The sequence below is a fragment of the Artemia franciscana genome, chromosome 21, assembly GCF_032884065.1.
Source record: "Artemia franciscana chromosome 21, ASM3288406v1, whole genome shotgun sequence".
NCBI classification, from domain to species: Eukaryota; Metazoa; Arthropoda; class Branchiopoda; order Anostraca; family Artemiidae; genus Artemia; species Artemia franciscana.
Window position 1 is genome coordinate 18,935,971 of NC_088883.1, and position 22,268 is coordinate 18,958,238.

General features: G+C 33.0%; 1 long non-coding RNA gene across 3 annotated transcripts in view; it reads left to right on the forward strand.

The window, feature by feature from the left end:
• The window catches only part of LOC136041030 (uncharacterized), a 173,929-nt gene that overhangs the window by 45,118 nt on the left and 106,543 nt on the right, over positions 1–22,268 (forward strand). For all 3 annotated transcript variants that reach the window (XR_010620946.1, XR_010620947.1, XR_010620948.1), the window contains one exon: positions 14,910–15,621. This is a non-coding gene — a long non-coding RNA (uncharacterized LOC136041030). The remainder of the gene's footprint in view (positions 1–14,909; positions 15,622–22,268) is intronic.

Below are 22,268 nucleotides of genomic sequence, written 5' to 3' on the forward strand. Positions count from 1 at the left end.
GTATTGACCCCTGTAGTCCCTGAGGAAAGGGCTATAAGATATGTAATTTGCCCATTGTTCATATAGGCTATACTATTTGTTATTGGGAAATATATATTTTATTGGGGAGGGGTTTTTTTTCCTAGGGGAAAACGTTCCCAGGGGAATGAAAGGGGATTTCTTGGCAAGATTTGAGTAAGGGTCAGAAATTAAAAAAAAGTTTTTTGACTTAAAAGTAAGGAGCAGTATTAAAAATTAAAACAAGCAGAAATTATTCTATATATGAGGGGGACTGATCTCTTGCTCAATATTCCTTTTTTGTTTTCCTTTTTGTCACAATACTTTTAGGAGATTGATGGAACAGAAGGGCCGTTTAATTTTTAATGGACGTATTTCTAAAGAAGATTAAGATTTTAACATAAGACTGAAGGTTGTGGAAGGGGCTGACTCACTCATATTATGGTAGTTTTAGCAAGCTCCCAAGTCCCCCTCGCTTACTTTGAAGCGAGTATTATCTGCTCAGCCGACAGGGGTTTCATGAAGGGGCCACCGTCACTCATTGTCGCCCGGATTTGCTAAAATTACCTTTTTCTGTGCCAAAAAAGAACTGGGAAGATGTTCTTTTTCTCTCTCTCTATATATATATATATATATTTAGTATTCTCTATGTATATATATATAGTATATATATAGTATATCTCTATGTATTCTCGAAACAAATAATTGAAGAAAAAACGGGTTTAATTTTTTTAAATAAAGCAGTGACAACAAAATAAAATAAAAACTACACTTTAACTAACAAAAAAATAAAAATACTTTATACCGAATATTTCGGCCCCACCTCCGGGAGCCTTTCTCAACGGGAAAAAAAAAACAAAAAGGGAGAAAATTACAACAATTTAAGACTATTTTTGAGACATTTTAAAAATGCCACGACAACTAAACCAAACTAAAAATATAAACAATCAAATATAAAAGAAACAAGAACTCACATTTTTAAAACAAACACTCCCGCACTTGACTGAAACTTTAGAAAAAACTGCAATAATTGTTTCTATTGGCACTTTCCTCTGCCACAATCGCTGTATAAATGGGGATCTATCAAAAATGAAAAATATAAATACTTGTAACAATACGAAAAAGAGGTCACCCAACCCCCAAATCCAATCAAAATCTTACAGGTTAATGAAACACAATTATGAATTATAAATTGAATGGATTTTTTCATTTGCTATTTTAGCTTTTTTGTTAGTTAAAGTGTAGTTTTTATTTTATTTTGTTGTCACTGCTTTATTTAAAAAAATTAAACCCGTTTTTTCTTCAATTATTTGTTTCGTAAATGGAAAAGCAGTGTGGTCTAAGAAATTATCTATGTATTCTCCTGATGAGCCCTTATGTTGGGTGTTGCCTCTGAATTATTTGTCTATATTATTTTTTCTATTGTTCGGTAAATGACGACTTATACTTATTGACGACATGACTGCCTGTCCATGGATTATTCTTTATGGTTGATTGTGTGTGGATATGCTGTTTGACCTATGTGATTGTATGGATGAGTAGGGTTAAGGCCTCATTCAAGTGCTGGTCTATATTAATCACTAATTTAGGAAAACAGTCTTCCTTTTCTCCTTCTGTCTCTCTTTTTTTTTTTTTTTTTTTTTTTTTTTTGTTGTGTTTGTGCTGTAGCATTGGTGATTTCTCTTTTCATGATATCCAAATTCGAGGCAAAAAGATCATCTTCAAGAAAAACAATCATAATATAAAACTAACTTACGAAAAATTTAAAACTAGCCTAAGGAAAAAGTAATTTTGATATCTAGAAAACGAGAATTTTCCAAACTGTAATCCTGTAAAAGCATATCAGCATCTAAAACAGAAAATTGTTATAAAACCTATGGTCTCCTCCAGAAAGATTTTGGAGCCTCATATTTCCTTCTTCTCTCATAGCTGTCTTCTCTCCTATTTCTTGAAGACCGTGAGCTATCCCTGTAGGGAGATCCATCTTTTCCGTGTCTCTTCTTTCGATCTTCGTCTTCCTTTTCTGCCATATCCAACCTTCGTTTGCGATACCTTCCTTGGAATGGAGAGGGTGTCCTTTGTTTGTATTGTTTCTTGTGATATTGGTCACTCTCTTCCACTGCAGAAATTGATGAGCCTGGCCTGAGTAAATTTCTCTCCATTTCATCCAAGATTCTTCGCCTCATTTCTTCCAAATTATACTCGTCTATTCCATTTTTCACTGTTTCTAAATTTGCTGCATTACTCTCATAAGAATTGCTAAAGTCGTGGTAATGGCCTTTACAAATCGCACAGTCACAATAAAAAGATATTTCTAATTCAAAACTTTGATCCATGTCAATATCTATTATGTTGTTGCTTGATGTAAGTAAGTTTCACAACTGGAAAGTTTCAACGATTTCATTTCCTTATATTAATGAACGACATAGCTCTCAGATATTTGCACCAATCAATGCAAAGAGAATTGCTGACGTATGATCTTCGGAAACATTCCGTTTAACGGTTGTAACAGCCCAATCCACCTGTTTCTTGGATGTAACAGCCTTGCATAAAAGGCCCAGTAACAGCGCTATTTTAGTTATGGTTGTAATTAAAATCTTGTTTTCCAAAATCTTACAGTCGTAAAAAACCTAGTATGCATTTCACGTTTGAAGCAACGCATAGCAATAGTATGATTCAAACCATTAGAAATAAATTCAGCCATTGAAATGTATGGCTGAAACCAAAAATGAATGCGCTTAAAACTGGCAATTAGGCTCAAATATATATCAGTGGAACATTCTTTTTGTGAATAGAACTTATTTACCTTTTTTGGGTGCTTATTTTTATCTTTTTTTTTTCTAGAATAAAATGTATCAGCATATCAATATTTGTAATTATTAATTCGAGTTACATTCTTGAAATTGGGTTAGGTTTTCAAATTTTAGGTTAGGTTCTGGGGTTTGAACCCCTCCCCTCCCCCGAAATGTTTTCTGACTCGTAAAAACATAACAAAAATAGATATAAGCACATTTGTGTCGTTATTAGTTGTTGTTTTTTTTTTGTGTAAACCCCCCACCTCACCCTTTGAAAAATTCATGTTTTTATTCAATGTTTTAAAACAGTAGCTTAAAAAATTTTCTTTAGAAAACTACTCCGATAAGCCCGAAGCTATTCTGAGTTACTTAATTAGAAGGGGCTTCTGAAGTTTGGAAGAACATTTCAAACAGGTCGTGGTTACGAACTGTAGTAAGGAGCGACCCGGCTCAATAGTAACCAAAACTCTAAAAAATGGAATTTTGATACCAATAGCTACATCAAAAGAATCGTATTTTAATGCTGATTTTAAATATATAAGTTTCATCAAGTCTTCACATGAAAAATTACGACCCTGAGAAAATTTGTCATATTTTAGAAAATAGGGGAAAACACTCCCTAAAAGTCATAGAATCTTAACGAAAATCACACCATCAGATTCAGCGTATCAGATAACCTTTATTGTAGAAGTTTCAAGCTCCTATCTACAAAAATGTGGAATTTTGTATTTTTTGCCAGAAGGCAGATCACGGATGCGTGTTTATTTGTTTGTTTTTCCCCAGGGTTGATTGGATCGACCCAGTCGCACTAGAATCTTGCTAGAGGGCTCATTCTAACGGAAATGAAAAGTTCTAGTGCCCTTTTTAAGTGACCAAAAAAATTGGAGGGCACCTAGGCCCCCTCCCACGCTAATTATTTTCCCAAAGTCAACGGATCAAAATTCTGAGATAGCCATTTTATTCAGCGTAGTCGGAAAACCTTATAACTATGTCTTTGGGGACGACTTACTCCCCCACAGTCCCCTTGGGAGGTGCTACAAGCTACAAACTTCGACCAGTGCTTACATATAGTAATACTTATTGGGAAGTGTACAGGCGTTTTCAGGGGGATCTTTTGGTTGGGGGGAGGGGTTGACAAGAGGGGGATATGTTGGGGGAACTTTCCATCGAGGCATTTGTGATGGGGGAAAAAAATTTCCATGAAGGGAGCGCAGGATTTTCTATCATTATTTAAAAAAAACAATGAAAAAATAAATATGAAAAGTTTAACCTTATAACTATGTCTTTGGGGACGACTTACTCCCCCACAGTCCCCGTGGGAGGGGCTACAAGTTACAAACTTTAATCAGTGCTTAATCACTATGTGTAGTATAGTCAAAATAGTATATATTGAATGATTAAATTATTCAATTTAGTAATAGGATTTTTTCAATTGATTTAAGAATTCAAATAATTTAAACGGTGACAGGGAGAAGCTGACACTTTCATCTATTGAGAAAACCTATAAAGTGGATTGCTAAACTGACTTAAAGTTTACAATAAGCTAGAAAAAGCCTGTGGTGACCATAAGATTGATTAACGGTTGGCCTACAATTAATCTTGTTCTTAGGTTAATTGAAAAAATTAGTTGATTACATTAGATTGTTATAAAAAACTTTTAAACTGTGATAATAATAAGAAAAGGGGGAACAACATTTGCAAATATGTCCTCTAAAATATCGTTTAGTTTTTGGAAGTTCGATGAACACTTTTTCTTTTGAAACACCATTATTAAAAAGTATTAATACTCATATAAATGATAAAATATTCTAATTGGCTAATGTACATCATTCTCAACTCCGAAAACAATGAGGTTAGATTATACAACGAGTACTTGAAGCATGGAATCAAATAAGTACTTCTCTTTTTTTTACTATGCTTTATTGTCTGAGAATATGCAATTTTCATTGTTTAATGCCTGGCGTCATTTGTTCATAATAAGTTAAGGAATTAAATTTTTTATTGTGGTGCATAGCAACAAGTTGATTTCAATCATACCTTTGTTGATATGCTGTTGTCTTGATGTGCTGTTGTTGTCACAGATAGTGTTGTTTTGAATGGAAAAAAGTGACGAAGCAATTTACCTTTTTGGAAATATTCCCAACGGTTAAAATCTTTGGAATTATTGCCAAGTACTAAGGCTTGTTTCCGTCGTAATCATGTTTTTTTTTAATTTTTGCTATTTGTCAATGGGTTAATAATGTCTTTCTGTTAGAATTTGTCATACAACACATTGTATTGTGCTTAAAAGAGGGGATTGGTCGCCATTTTTTTATTGTAATCATTTTTAGGAAACTTTTTCTTTTCTTAAAATAAAAAGCAATGTATGAGACAAGGATTTAACTTAAATCCATTAAAGCTAATTCAACTTACTCTATGAAGATAGGGTCAATGGACTTGGAACTAATGGTCCAAGAATATTATGAGAGGCCGCATCTCCTTTCTTGGCGGGCACTAGCCCCTGTCCTATGCCCCCTTTTTCCCAAAGTATACTGATCAAAGTTTTGAGGTAGCCATTTTATTCAAGATCAAGTTTTTTTTTATGTCGTACCATATCGTTTGTTTATTAATGCCACAACAATATCCATAGAATAACAAACGACCAGCCAAAACGATATTATTAATGAACAGTAGATGTCAGACAAAATTAAATCAGACTAGGGACGTTGTTAATAACAGCACTTTACATATAAGAGTAATACAACCTCCGTAGAAGAGGTTATTTTGCACAAAAGATTTAAGTTGTCTAGCAAAATGTCCAAAATGGAATGTAAACGACAAGTAAACAACACAATGCTATCAATCACAAGAAATACTCCATATTGTGTTTCGATACTTCAAACCTTGAAACTAATGAGTTTTGAATATATATTATTCTTATTTATAATAGATGTGCTATTCTATATATAAGTGATAGCTCTTGCTCTAGTATTCCTCCCAACGGCTTGTTCCTTTGCGTACGCTATAAGATTATGGGAAACCCCAAAATAATTTTATTTTTTCGGGGTTTTATTAGTCAAGTAAACTTATTCTGTGTGTATTTTACGTGGTATGTAATAGCTAAAAAAAATGGGGCTCAAAAAATGGAATTTAAAGTTAGCTGCTCATCAAATAAAGATCTGAAATTGAAAATTATTGACCTCTCCCTCTATGTATAACCTGTTCAAAATTACAAGTTTAAATGTTATCATCGGATCCAGTTTTTTCTAAAAAAAATTTGTCCCTATTTGTAGAGGATAATTATTTGGCAATATGCATAAATTGCAAAAAACACTGCTGGTCAAATGCTGGGTGAAAACACGGTATTTCAGATATATGGTCTAAATTCTAAAAGTTATAATTTTGGACATGTGAATACATCATTGGAAGGGTAAGAATCCAAATCGTTTGTTTGTGAAGTTCATTTTTAAATAATAGAAGAAAAAGTGTGGTAATTGAGCTTTTTATATAACAAAAGAAAAATTATCGCGACTTACCCTCGCGAACCGGTCCGGAAATATAAGAAATATCTCTTATAATTACTCTCAGAAAAAATCTAAAATCAGTGCCATCATTAGACAAGGGTTAACTGTTGTTCTTGCAACAGTCGCCATCTAATGAAATAAACTTTTGACTGCTAATCTCAAGCTACCCGTTTTTACTGTGAGGGTAAGTCACGTTTGAGCACGTAATGTTTTCACCCACAGCACAGATTATCGAGCAGAATCGAGTCCCAGCCTGTCCAGCTCTTCCACGTCCCTCCACGATCTAGAATGTGCAACGAGACTGTTAGTAAGACCAGCGGTTTCCATGTGAGAGATTGATTACCACAGGGTGAAAAAATGTGACTTACAATCGAAGTGTCGAGTATAAGTAACGTTTTGTCACGAGTCACAAGTCACGAGTGAAGAGAAAGTACAATTTACTTATGTTCTATGTTAGAGAAAGACCTGGCTAAAGAAATGCTCTGCTAAAGAAGTTCTTATGTGCCTCAAAGAACACCTCAAAACAATTTCCCTTCATCTCTATAACACGCATCGCCAACACTATGAGCTGAGGAAAGTAAAAGAAACTCTAAGAGGGGCCAATCTTTACATTTGTTATCTACTACAGTAGTCTGAATGGGAGACTTGCACACTTGAGCTGTGCAGTCGTAAGTGACGACCTAACCCATGACAAGAATGCTGTTGCAGCTTGTACGAAGATTTGTGGACTATTTTCATGCACATCATTTCCAACCTATTAATGTTTGCTTATGCAATAACATTACTAATAGATAACGATACTAGCATTTAAAATATAAAATATTATATAAAATGACGTTTGTGAAATATTTGACTGTCAATGTGTGTTTATTTATATCCAACCCTATATGTAAAATAAGATTTTGATTAGCAATGGCTATGGAATTTGTATTTTGCATCACATAAAGCTGTAAATATTCAAGCCAACCATTAAAAATATAATATATGGAATGAAACAACATGAACATTAAATATATATATATATATATATATATATATATATATATATATATATATATATATATATATATATATATATATATATATATATATATATATATATATATATATATATATCTATATATATAAAAATAAGTTGTCTGTGGATCTGTGGATCTGTGGATCAGGTGACGTCAACTAAAAAAAAACTTAAAAAAAAGGAAAAAACTGAAAAATAGAAGAGAAAAAGAAAACTAATAAAATTAAGAATAAAAATAAAAAAAATAAAAAAGATAAAAACTAAAAAAAAAAGTAAAAAGAAAATACGAAAAAAAACTAAAAAAGCTAAAAAAAGGTAAAAACCAATAAAAAACTAAAAAGAAAAAAAGGAAAAAAACTAAAAAAAATTTTCATCTAAAAAACTAAAAAAAAACTAAAAAGGGTATAAACTAAAAGAACTAAAAAAGAAAAAAAAACTGAAAAAAGGAAAAAAACTGAAAAATAAAGGAGAAAAAGAAAACTATAAAAATATAAATAAAAATAAAAAAACTAAAAAGATAAAAACTTCAAAAAAAACTAAAAGATAAAAACTAAAAAAAAAAGTAAAAAGAAAAAACGAAAGAAAACTAAAAAAGCTAAAAAAAAGGTAAAAACCAATAAAAAACTAAAAAGAAAAAAAGGAAAAAAACTAAAAAAAAATTTCATCTAAAAAACTAAAAAAACTAAAAAAGGTAAAAACTAAAAGAACTAAAAAAGAAAAAAAAACTAAAAAAAGGAAAAAACTGAAAAATAAAGGAGAAAAAGAAAACTAAAAAAATATAAATAAAAATAAAAAAACTAATAAGATAAAAACTTCAAAAAAAACTAAAAGAAAAAAACTAAAAAACCTAAAAAAAGGTCAAAATCAATAAAAAAGAACTAAAAGGGGAACACTGGGACACAAATGACGACCGGGATACTGGGAATATAAATGACGACCGGGACACAGGGAATGTTCAATTAGCAATCACCATCAACAAAGCTCAAGGGCAATCATTAGAATCATGAGGTATAGATCTGAATATGGATTGTTTTTCCCATGGACAATTATATGTTGCATGTTCAAGAGTCGGTAAACCTGACAATCTAAATAAATGACGACACTCAAAGAGAAAGCGACCGGGACAAAAGGAATGTTCGATTAGCAATCAACAAAGCACCGGGACACAGGGAGTATAAATGACGACGACCGGGACACAGGGACATAACTACAAAGGGGACGCCGGGGTGCACAGGGGGATATATAAATGACGATGGCGACTCAGGGAATGGTCGATTAGCAATCACCATCAACAAAGCTCAAGGGCAATCATTAGAATCATGAGGTATAGATCTGAATACGGATTGTTTTCCCATGGACCATTATATGTTGCATGTTCAAGAGTCGGTAAACCTGACAATCTATTTATATGCACAGACAATGGGACAGCAAAGAATGTTGTATATTCGCAAGTTTTACGTAGTTAAAAACATATATATATATATATATATATATATATATATATATATATATATATATATATATATATATATATATATATATATATATATATCTATATTCACAGGTGGGACATAGGGACACAACTACAATGGCGCGTAACTAATATGGCGCGTAACGACTTACGCGCGCGGGGGGGCTTGGGGGGGGGGGCGCGAAGCGCCCCGACCAACTAGGTGTTGGGGTGGCGCGAAGCGCCACCCCAACAGCTAGTATACATATATATATATATATATATATATATATATATATATATATATATAATTCCTCCATTTTTTCCTAACTTTCTTTCCTCTCCTGAAAAACCAGAGTATACCAGAGTATATATTGGGGCTTGGGGGGGGGCGCGATGCGCCCCCACCAACTAGGTGTTGGGGTGGCGCGAAGCGCCACCCCAACAGCTAGTATACATATATATATATATATATATATATATATATATATATATATATATATATATATATATATATATATATATAATTCCTCTATTTTTTCCTAACTTTCTTTCCTCTCCTGAAAAACCAGAGTATACCAGAGTATATATAATGAGATTATTTTATCGAAAATCTGTCGAATGGTCACATCCATAAATTTTTGCCTCTTTGATTTATTGTTATATTGAGTTTTTAGCAATGTATCACTTAGTATTTTCAATACTGGCTCAATTCTTAATTTTAATTTACTTTCAGTTTCTTAATTTTTCCAATACATTTTTTTTATCAGGGAAACCCGTTTATTTTGTTGCGAGAGCTGCAAATCACATTTTAATTTTCTAAGTTGAAAAAGAAGAGATTCGAAAACTGAAACCTTAACAATTAGAAATTATTCTTGCCAAACTTTGAACAAGAGAAATTATCACAAATGAGATTTGAGCTACTACCCCCTGCAACCTCCAAAGCTACAAGCCTTGCCTTGATTATACTATTGCTGAAAACAATATATATTTTCAACAAATGTCTCTTGTCATAACCATTAAAAACGTTTTAAGATTTTAAGCATTAAACAAACCCCCCTTGACCTCTCTTTTTCTTCTTTGAATGTTTTTATGTTGATTTTTCAGGGAAGGTCATTGATCTTCAACAGTGACCATTTTACAGTGTTTTATGTAAAGCTTACAGCATGATTAGCCATATATGTTCAAGAGTCCATATTTGGTTTTCAAAGTATGTCTGTCTGATTTTGAAAGCGTACCAACATAATATTCCACTAGCTTTGGCTTGCCCTAAAAATATCAGTTAGCGTAGATTGAATTACAAGAGAATCATTTTAATCTTAAAGAAAATGCAGAGCAGAAAGATCCAAATGAGATATGGAAACGCGTTTTATATCAAATATCGCCAAATATTAATCCCACAACCTTGAAACCTGCACAATGTCCATAGAATAACCAACAGCAGGCCAACACGTTATTAATAAAAAAATTGTAGATGTCAGACATAACTAAAATGGAATATGGGCGTAATTTTTAACAGCATTTTACGTACAAGGCAAAACAGCTCCCATTGAAGAGGATATGTTGTACAAATGATTTAAGCTGTCTTGCAAAATATCCAAAACGGAAAGCTACAAATAAGCGACACTATGCTATCAACGGCAAGAAAGATACCATATTGTTATTCTGTGCTTCAAATCTTGAAAAAGTTATTTGTTTGGAAATAGATGGCGTTCTTACATTTACTGTTTGTACATGGTCTAACTTGTGTTAAAAGGAAAACATGTAACATGTTGGCTCCAAAATGAAAACTATACGAAACAAATTTATCTTTCACCACAGCTGATAATTCTGAATAATTATATTATTTTATGAATAGTTGCGAATAGTGGTTATTTGTATGAATTGTTGTTTTTGTTTTTTTTTATTGATTAATTCTCTTTAATTTTCAGTTCTCTGTTGAAAAACACTGAAAAATATTTAACATCCCCCTTCAGGGAACGTTGATGGGGCTATTAAAATAAATAAAAATACACTAATTACCCCTACTAGATTAAAATAGAAAATTTTTATTTTTATAGCCAAAGACATGAAAACTTGAGCAATATTCACTATATTAACCAATAATAAACTTTGGCAATCAAAAAATTAAAAGATAATAATGTAGAAAAAAAGAAGAGGTTTTTAAAAGCAAAGAGCCATATTAAACTTAAGATCAGCTTAAGTAAAGTCCAATAGTAATTTAAACTTGAAATGACCAGAAATTAAAACAAATAATTATATCAAACGTAAATATTATAGATATCTATATAGATGAATTAGTAAATCTTAAAAAGAGTAAAAGTTAAATTGGATATTGAAGTCCAACTTAGAATGAGAAAATTTAATTCAAGCTGGAGTTTAGCTACTGCCCCCTTCCCCCTCCTCTAAATGCAAAAGTTCTAAAGCCTGTTACTTCATTCGTGCGTTTTGAAAACAAATTATATTATATACATTTCTTATAATTATAATTATAATTTTGGAAAAAAATGAAACGAAAAAAACAAAAAATCTTTAATTGCTGAGTTTTGTGGGATTAATATTCTTATATATTAAATATTCGGTTTATTTTCATTAGTTATTTTCATTCATCGTGATTATTCTAGTGATTTTTGTTTATTTATCGTCGATGTTTTGAAAAACATCGACTGAAAAAGTTTTCAGTAAAATGCAAGTGACGCAATAGACTTTAAAACTTACTGTTAGAGGAGGGGAAAGAGACAATATCAAAACTGCTGCTTAGAGTAATTTTATGTGTTTATTTATATACAATACTATATATCAAACAAGATTTTGTTTAGTAATGGCTATGGAATTTGTATTTTGCGTCACATAAAGCTGTATATATTCAAGTCAACCATTAAATAGATTATATATGAAATTAAACAACATCAAATAGTAATTATCAAATCGGAATTTCTTGCCATTTCTTTTATTTGCCCTCTTAAATGTTTTCGTGGGCATGTACCCTTCTCCCCCAAATATGTATTTCCCAAAAATTGCAAGATTGTTGTAATTCTTTGCTGAATTTTCTGTACATATTGAATTGAATTTTTTTTTCAAATTTTGAACAAACACGGCTGATTTTTGCATAAGAAATTTCATGACTTTTTAGCAGCTTTCAGTTAAAAGTATTTTGTAACACTTCTATTAATAGTCATAATATCTGTCCTTTTTTGGCTTCATAATTAAGAACTTATGAATTGTTTGTTTCTGTTTTATTGACTCAAACTCTTAATCTTAAAAAGTTAACCATAAAACGGTTTTAAAATAAGCACTGAGAAATTGTTTTTTGTTTGAAAGCCTTTAACTTCAGTTTTTATTGTTGAATAAATACGGCTGATTTTAGTCTGAAATACGCTATATCCAGCTCATATATCAGCAAAAACATTTTGCACAGTTTCTCTTTTAATAGTGTTAAATATCTCCTGTGCTTTTTATGGCACTCGGTATTAACCAAGTGACATATAGCAATCGCAAATTCTGTCGGTCTGTCAGTCGGTCTGTCTGTCGGTCCCGGTTTTGCTACTTTAGGCACTTCCAGGTAAGCTAGGACGATGAAATTTGGCAAGCGTTTCAGGGACCTGACCAGATTAAATTAGAAATAGTCGTTTCTCCGATTTGACCATCTGGGGGGGGAGTGGGGGCCGGTTAATTTGGAAAAAATAGAAAAAATGAAGTATTTTTAACTTATGAGCGGGTGATGGGATCTTAGTGAAATTTGATGTTTGGAATGTATTGTGTCTCAGAGCTCTTATTTTAAATCCCGACCGGATCTGATGACATTGGGGGGAGTTGGAGGGGGGAAACCTAAAATCTTGGAAAACACTTAGAGTGGAGGGATCGGGATGAAACTTGATGGGAAAAATAAGCAAAAGTCCCAGGTACATGATTAAAATAATTGGAACAGATCTGCTCTCTTCAGGGTAGTTGGGGGGGGGGGCTAATTCTGAAAAATTAGAAAAAATGAGGTATTTTTAACTTACGAACGGGTGATCGGATTTCAATGAAATTTGATGTTTAGAAGGATATTGTGTCTCAGAGCTCTTATTTTAAATCTCGACCAGATCTGGTATTTTTGGGGGGATTTGGGAGGGGGAAAACCTAAAATCTTGGAAAACACTTAGAGTGGAGGGATCGGGATGAAACTTGATGGGAAAAATAAGCAAAAGTCCCAGGTACATGATTAACATAATTGGAACAGATCTGCTCTCTTCAGGGTAGTTGGGGGGGGGGCTAATTCTGAAAAATTAGAAAAAATGAGGTATTTTTAACTTACGAACGGGTGATCGGATTTCAATGAAATTTGATGTTTAGAAGGATATTGTGTATCAGAGCTCTTATGTCAAATCTCGACCAGATCAGGTAACGTTGGGGGGGAATTGGGAGGGGGAAACCTAAAACTTGGAAAACACTTAGAGTGGAGGGATCGGGATGAAACTTGGTGGGAAAAATAAACACAAGTCCTAGATACATGATTGACATAAACGGAACGGATCCGCTCTCTTTGAGGTAGTTGGGGGGGGGATATTTCTGAAAAATTAGAAAAAATGAGGTATTTTTAACTTACGAACGGGTGATCGGATCTCAATGAAATTTGATATTTAGAAGGATATCATGTCTCAGAGCTCTTATTTTAAATCCCGACCGGATCTTGTGACATTGTGGGGGGAGTTGGGAGGGGGAAACCTAAAACTTGGAAAACACTTAGAGTGGAGGGATCGGGATGAAACTTGGTGGGAAAAATAAGCACAAGTCCTAGATACATGATTGACATAACCGGAACGGATCCGCTCTCTTTGGGGTAGTTGGGGGATAATTCTGAAAAATAAGAATAAATTACGTATTTTTAACTTACGAAGGAGTTATCGGATCTTCATGAAACTTCATATTTAGAAGGACCTCGTAACTCAGATCCTTTATTTTAAATCTCAACCGGATCAAGCGTAATTGGGAGGGGGGCAGTTGGGGGGGACCGGAAATCTTAGAAAATACTTAAAGCGGTGAGATCGGGATGAAACTGGATGGGAAGAATAGAAACCTGTCTAAGATACGTGACTGACATAACCGGACCGGATCTGCTCTCTTTGGTGGAATTGGGGGGGGGAGGTTATTTTGAAAATTGGGTTATTTGTAATGTCACCAGATCATGTGACATTGGGGGGAATTGGAGGGCGAAACCGGAATTCTTGGGGCACGTGAAAATTCGGTTATTTTTATCTTACGAGTAGATGATCGGATCTTAATGAAATTTGATTTTTAGAAGGGATTCATGTCTCAGAGCTCTTATTTCAAATCCCGACCAGATCCTTTGACATTGGGGGGAGTTGGAGGGGGAAATCTTGGAAAAACACTTGGAGTGGAGGAATCGGGATGAAGCTTGGTGGATAGAATAAACAAATGTCTTTGATACGTGATTGACAGAATCGTACTGGATTCGCTCTCTTTGGAGGAGTTGGGGGGAGGGGTTAAGTGATTTGGCGAGTTTGGGGCTTCTGGACGTGCTAGGACGATGAAAATTGGTAGGCGTGTCAGGAAGCTGCACAATTTGACTTGATAAAATCGTTTTCCCAGATTTGACCATCTAGGGGGCTAAAGGGAGAGGAAAAATTAGGTATTTATAACTTACGAGTGGGTGATCGGATCTTAATGAATTTTGATATTTAGAAGGACATCGTGACTCAGAACTTATGTTTTAAATCCTGACCGGCATTAAGCCTCTTATTCCTTTTTAAATCATTCTATTGATTCATAGAATTTTGTTAGAGCTCATACCATATGGTCTCTTGGCTCTTAGCTCTTCTTGCCTCGTCATAAGTGCCATATGAGCTCTTTGCTCTTGTTGATTTTAGTATGTATAGTATGTAATTTTTTTTATTGTTATTTTTTTTTTGCGGTCCAAGGTATTGTTAAATATTTTTCACTAGTCCTTTATCAAGGTTTTAGTAGACTAATGAACCTTCTTTTGAAAGAGCAAAAAGAAAAAACTTTTAGGGATAACTTCTTCAGGAAGATCATTCTAGATCGAAGTGCAACGTCGAATGAAACTAATTGTTTTGTTTTGTTTTTTTGAAATTTTTGTTTTTTTTCTTTATTTTTGTTTTGAACTGTTTAACTTGACCTTTCAGATAATGCAACAAGTGAGCTCTTATGCCCCAATGGAGTCTCCAAGGTCTTCGCCACTATCTCATGACTTTGTTACTTTGAGTGTAGGGACTTCACACCAAAGTCCAATGTCACAAACTACCATTCATCCGTCTCAGACTCAGCGCTCTTAGCACAAACACATGAGTAGATTTCACACAAATATCTTCCAGTTGTGATTCCAAGTAGTGTTGGCTCACCAGTGCAGGTTATACCAAACAATGTGAAAATGCGAACTACCAAATGTTAGAAGGTAAATGTCAATAAAACGGACGGTCATTTACCTTGGTCACAAACTTTGACAAAAGTGAATGAACCTCATTTTGAACAGGCGCTCCCTTAGCCTCCTTCAGTTTAATGTAGTCCTAAAGAAGTTCAAAATCCTGTTGTGTACAGTGCTAGTGAACAAATCCATATTTTAAATGACAAAAAAATCCCTGATAAAGGGCCTCAAGAAAAAGACCAAAAAACAAACTTCAAAAGGACAAAGGATAAAGTCCAGTTTTGGTTGAAGAAAACATTATATAGAAGTTCGGCACAGTAATTGTTGATGGTGATAGAGTTATGAAAAGTGTAGAGAATGAAAAATCTAGTGTAAAGAGTGTAAAAACTGATAAATGGATTAAACTGCCAAAAGGCTGTAAGAATATTAGAATGATGAAGCCATCAATGAAGTTCAGCAAACTATCGCCTGAGGTAATTTTTTTTGGGGTTTTGTGAGTAGTGTTTAAACTACTTTTACTACTCTTTTATTAAACCTTTTATTTTAATTTATTATAATATTATTTATTCATATATATAAATATATATATATATATATATATATATATATATATATATATATATATATATATATATATATATATATATTTATATATATATATATATATATATATATATATATATATATATATATATATATATATATATATATATATATATATATAATGTACTTAATTCCACCATAAACAGTAAGTATACAGTGCTTAATCACTGCTTAACACTTACACAGTATAGTAAACTATAGGTCTAATAGTAAACAAACAAGGTCAAGGTAATTAGGTTTGTCTTGGTTAACCTGTAATACTTTAAAATTTGCTAAGAAAAAGACCATTCATAAGTTGACATGTTATAACTGGATTTAATGTTGAAAATAGTGATAATTAAAGATTATTAGTTGTTTCAATGACTTAATTAATTGTTTCAGTTCTAATTCTAAATACAGTGTCTCAATTCTCATTAATAAGAAGTATGTGTATACCATTGTTTAATCATATTAGGATTTCTCTGGAATCAGCCGAAATGTTTTTTTCCCCCTCTTCTGATAGTGGGCGGAGGATAAATCATCAGTTTTGGATTACCCCCTCTTTGTTTTTGTTAACCTTTTTAATTTCTGTACATTTTTTTATATATTTGGGTGGAGGGGGGGGGGGTGCTAGCATAAAACCTAAGGGGAGATGAACCATTTACCTCCTTTTTGTCCTTTTAATAACCTTTCTAATTTTCTTGTAAATTCACTTATTTTTTCGTTTGACGAATCCAAGTATAAACTAATTGCATTGAAAATAATAAATTAGAATACAAGAGGAGGCAGGTTCAATTCAATCCGATACCGCAATTGCAATATATTTTTTGATTTCAATATTATTTATATTTTTCATAATTTTTAAAGAATTATGATACTCCTTTAAAGAAAGGAGCAACATTAAAACTGAAAACGAACAGAAATTATTCCACATATGAAGGGGTGTTCAATACCTTGATCTATACGCTAAAGTCTTCAGCACTGAATAACTTAATGTTTTTTTTTTCTAATCGCTAAAATGGCACAAGTAAATTAGATACATATGCTAGTAAACGAAAAGTTGAAAGTCTGACAAGAAAAATAGAAAAAATTTGGTAATCTTAACTTCTATTATTGACAAAAAAAGAAGCACTACTATTATTTATGTATCTTTTGGGTTGATTCGATTCGTCAATTTTGTATTGTCAATTTTTCAATATTTTTTAAGCCTTGATTGTTCACTAAAGATGGATTAGCAAAGAATTTGTGTAGGTGTCAGCACTTTTTTTCTTACTGCAAGTTTATCTTTTTATTCTTGTCATCAGTACAGCCAGCATAGTCTTTGAAACCAAGTGTGTGGACAAAGTCTCAGCCCCGAATCCCAATATTCCAAGATCTTTGAGGTTTCCTGTGTCTTATTTCCCTCGTTGTTTTCTGATGAGTTTTGACTTAAAAGTAAGGAGCAGTATTAAAAATTAAAACAAGCAGAAATTGTTCCATATATGAGGGGGACTGCTCCCTTGCTCAATCTTCCTTTTTGTTTTACTTTTTGTCACAATGCTTTTAGGACATTGATGGAACAGAAGGGCCGTTTAATTTTTAATGGGCGTATTTCTAGACAAGATTAAGATTTTAACATAAAGACTGAAGGTTGCGGAAGGGGCATACTCACTCATATTATGGTAGTTTTAGCAAGCTCCCAAGTCCCCCTCGCTTACTTTGAAGCGAGTATTATCTGCTCAGCCGACAGGGGTTTCATGAAGGGGCCACCTTCACTCATTGTCGCCCGGTTTTGCTAAAATTACCATTTTCTGTGCCAAAAAAGAACTGGGAAGATGTTCTTTTTCTCTCTCTATATATTTATCCAAATTCGAGGCAAAAAGATCATCTTCAAGAAAAACAAGCATAATATAAAACTAACTTACGAAAATTTAAAACTAGCCTAAGGAAAAAGTAATTTTGATATCTAGAAAACGAGAATTTTCCAAACTGCAATCATGTAAAAGCATATCAGCATGTAAAGCAGAAAACTGTTAAAAAACCTATGGTCTCCTCCAGAAAAATTTTGGAGCCTCATATTTCCTAGTTCTCTCATAGCTGTCTTCTCTCCTATTTCTTGAAGACCGTGAGCTATCCCTGTTGGGAGATCCATTTCTTCTGTGTCTCTTCTTTCGATCTTCCTCTTCCTTTTCTGCCATATCCAACCTTCGTTTGCGATACTTTCCTTGGAATGGAGAGGGTGTCCTTTGTTTGTATTGTTTCTTGTGATATTGGTCACTCTCTTCCACTGCAGAAATTGATGAGCCTGCCCTGAGTAAATTCCTCTCCATTTCATCCAAGATTCTTCGCCTCATTTCTTCCAAATTATCCTCGTCTATTCCATTTTCCACTGTTTCTACATTTGCTGCATTACTCTCATAAGAATTGCTAAAGTCGTGGTAATGGCCTTTACAAATCGCACAGTCACAATAAAAAGATATTTCTAATTCAAAACTTTGATCCATGTCAATATCTATTATGTTGTTGCTTGAAGTAAGTAAGTTTCACAACTGGAAAGTTTTAACGAATTCATTTCCTTATATTAATGAACGACATAGCTCTTAGATATTTGCACCAATCAATGCAAAGAGAATTGCTGACGTATGATCTTCGGAAACATTCCGTTTAACGGTTGTAACAGCCCAATTCACCTGTTTCTTGGATGTAACAGCCTTGCATAAAAGGCCCAGTAACAGCGCTATTTTAGTTATGGTTGTAATTAAAATCTTGTTTTCCAAAATCTTACAGTCGTAAAAAACCTAGTATGCATTTACGTTTGAAGCAATGCATAGCAATAGTATGATTCAAATCATTAGAAATAAATTCAGCCATTGAAATGTATGGCTGAAACCAAAAATGAATGCGCTTAAAACTGGCAATTAGGCTCAAATAAATATCAGTGGAACATTCTTTTTGTGAATAGAACTTATTTGCCTTTTTGGGTGCTTATTTTTATCTTTTTAATTTTTTTCTAGAATAAAATGTACCAGCATATCAATATTTGTAATTATTAATTCGAATTACATTCTTGAAATTGGGTTAGGTTTTGAAATCCAGGTTAGGTTTCGGGGTTTGAACCCCTCCCCTCCCCCGAAATGTTTTCTGACGCGTAAAAACATAACAAATAGATTTTCGACATAAAACGGTTTGGCTATCAGTCGATAAATGAGACTCAGCTCTATCAACCTGTCGAATTACGTTCTTTAAACTTACTTCTTTTTTTGGAATTGGTTAATGGTGTCAAAAATGGAGAAATGGTGTCAAAACTTTCCTATTTGTGAATGCACCAAGGGCATCAAAAGGAATTTTTTTTCCCCTAGACTGTTCGTTCGTGTATTAATACGTGAAAACATCGATTTTCTGATACATTTTTTTTTTAATTATGAAAATTTTAAAGCTGGGGCATATTTTCGTCAGTGTTGCCATGTGTATTGTCTTAATTAAAAGTTTCGCCGGTTTACAATATAATCAAGATAGTTACACTATATTAATCACTATAAATAAGATAGTCAAAATAATATATATTGAATGATTAAATTATTCAATTTAGCAATGGTTTTTTTCAATTGATTTAAGAATTCAAATAATTTAAACGGTGACAGGGAGAAGCTGACACTTTCATCTATTGAGTAAACCTATAATTAATTTGGATTACATTCTTGAAATTGGGTTTGCTTTTTTATATTTTTATAGGATTTTTCGCTAGTCAAAAATTTTAACATTACATCTAGAAGATTCTAATTAAATATATATATATATATATATATATATATATATATATATATATATATATATATATATATATATATATATATATATATATATATATATATATATATATATATATATATATATATATATATATATATATATATATATATATATATATATATATATATATATATATATATATATATATATATATATGCCGTATCCAGGGTAGGTTTTAGGGTTTGAACCCCCCCCCCCCCCCCCCGAAATGTTATCTGACTCGTAGAAACATAAAAAACGGATATTCTAAGTTGATACTTTTTGGCCAACACTGTTCACTTTAAATTTTCTTCATTTTTTCAAATAATTCGACTTCTCGCTCGGTATATTCAATTTTGGCTTTAAGTGTAGTTTTATGTATATAGTCTTCAGTAACTCATTAACTACATTTACTTTTTTTTTTTCACTTTGCCCTATTGTCTCAATAATTCTATGCATTTTTTTTCCTTGTTTAATTATCTTTCCATAGCCATCTAATTACTCAACCTTTCTATACTGAACTATTTATTCTGGCTGCGTACCAAGTTGATTTTTGTTTACATCCTGTGACACATGTGATCTTCTCTCAGCCAAAGATAGCAACACGTTTTCATCGTAATCACGTGTTTTTGTTTGTCAATGAGTTTATTATTTCCTTGTATTCAAATTTGTTTTGCATACAAAACACATTATTGGTCTTGTACTTTAAAGAGGGGTTTATTCCGGATTTTTTTTTATTATAATTATTTTTATGGTAATTTTTTTCAAAATAAAATACAACATTTGAAAAGATTATTTAATTTAAATGACTTAGAAATAATACAATTTATTTTATGTAGATAGGGTAAATGAACTAGGACACAATGGTCCTTTAATGTAGGGAGAGGGCTCATTGTCAAAATTCTTAGATGGCCATTTTGTTTAGCGTAGTTGAAAAGTTCAATAACTATGTCTTTGGGTATAACTTCAATCCCCAACAGCCGGGAAAAGGGTATAAGCTTTAAAATTTGCCTATAGTTTACGCATAGTATTTGTTATGGGATGTAAAAGTTTGTTTATTACTAGTTTGTAGCAGATGATACATCCATTAAAACTTGAGAAACCATTTTCATGGCACTTGGTATCTAGCAAGTGACATGTAGCGATCGCAAATTCTGTCGGTCGGTCTGTCTGTCTTTCTGTCCCGGTTTTGCTAGTTTAGCACTTCCAGGTAATCTAGGACGATGAAATTTGGCAGGCTTATTAGGAACTAGGCCAGATTAAATTATAAATTGTCGTTTCCCCGATTCTGCCTTCTGGAGGGGGGTGAGTGGGAGGGCGGATAAATCGGAAAAATTAGAAAAAAATGAGGTATTTTTAACTTACGAACAGGTGACCGGATCTTAATGAAATTTGATATTTAGATGGAAATCATGTCTCAGAGCTCTTATTTTAAATCCCGACCAGATCTGTTTACAAGGGAGGGAGTTAGAGGGGGAAACCAGAAATCTTGGAAAATGCTTAGAGTGGAGAGATCGGGATGAAACTTAGTGGGTAGGATAAGCAATTGTCGTAGATACGTGATTGACGTAACTGGAATGGAACCGCTCTTTTTTTGGTGGAGTTAGTGGGTGGGGTTCAGTGCTTTGGCGAGTTTGGTGTTTCTGGAGCGTTGCGAGGACGATGAAAATTGGTAGATGTGTCAGGGAGCTGCACGAATTGACTTGATAACGTCGTTTTCCCTGATTCGACCCTGTGGGGGGCTGAAGGGAGAGGAAAAATTAGGTATTTTTAATTTACGAGTGGGTGATCAGATCTTAATGAATTTTCATATTTAGAAGGACCTCGTGACTCAGAGCTCTTATTTTAAATCCCGACCAGCATCAAGCCTCTGATTTTTTTTTTAAATCAATCTATCGATTTTTAGAAATTTGCTAGAGCTCATACCATATGAGCTCTTGGCTCTTCCGGCCTCGTCACAAGTGCCATCTGAGCTCTTAGCTCTTATCTGATGCCTTATCTGATGCTCTTCCACCTCACATTACAAATCAGCTTCCTAATGTCTCGCCACCCACTCCTTTGATAATTGGTCATCAGTCACCCTCCCTCTACCCAGTAAGATCTAAGTTCTAAATCTGTTAAATGTAGTTGTACCATATAGAAGATAATTGTCAAAGTGCGTCATCGTCTATAAGTGTCCTTATCCTTTTTTTTTGTGACTATGAGACTAGGAAACCTCGATGCTTAGTTACATTTTAATTTGGCGAACGTGCTAAAGAGGTAAACAACAAACTGTAGCATATTATTATCCAGCTTCTAAATTAATTTAAAATTTGATTCGTTTATTATACTGCGGATTTTGTTAACATTGGATTTATTTTTTTTATCTATTCATTGAGTGGAAATTGTAGGAAGGGTCATTTATTATTCAAATATGACAATATTAATATTATACTGGCTAGGTTTTTTTTTTTTTTTAATACAAGTGTTCTAAGATAATTTTTTAACTTCAGGTTGTCTAAATAAAAATTTTATTAGGGGCTTTAGAAAATGTGGCTGACGCTGCGACAAAGAGGGTCATTTGTAGAACAATTCTCCTTGTATGAACAACTATCCTTGTATGATAGCCAGTGGCGCCAATTAAACCAATTTAAATGTTGGGTTGAGGGGATAAAATGTATTAAATCTAGGAACAACTTCACTTTTATGAACAACCATCTCTGTATGAACAACCATTCTTTTATGATCAACTATCTTTGTATGACAGCCAATGGCACTAATTCAACCAGTT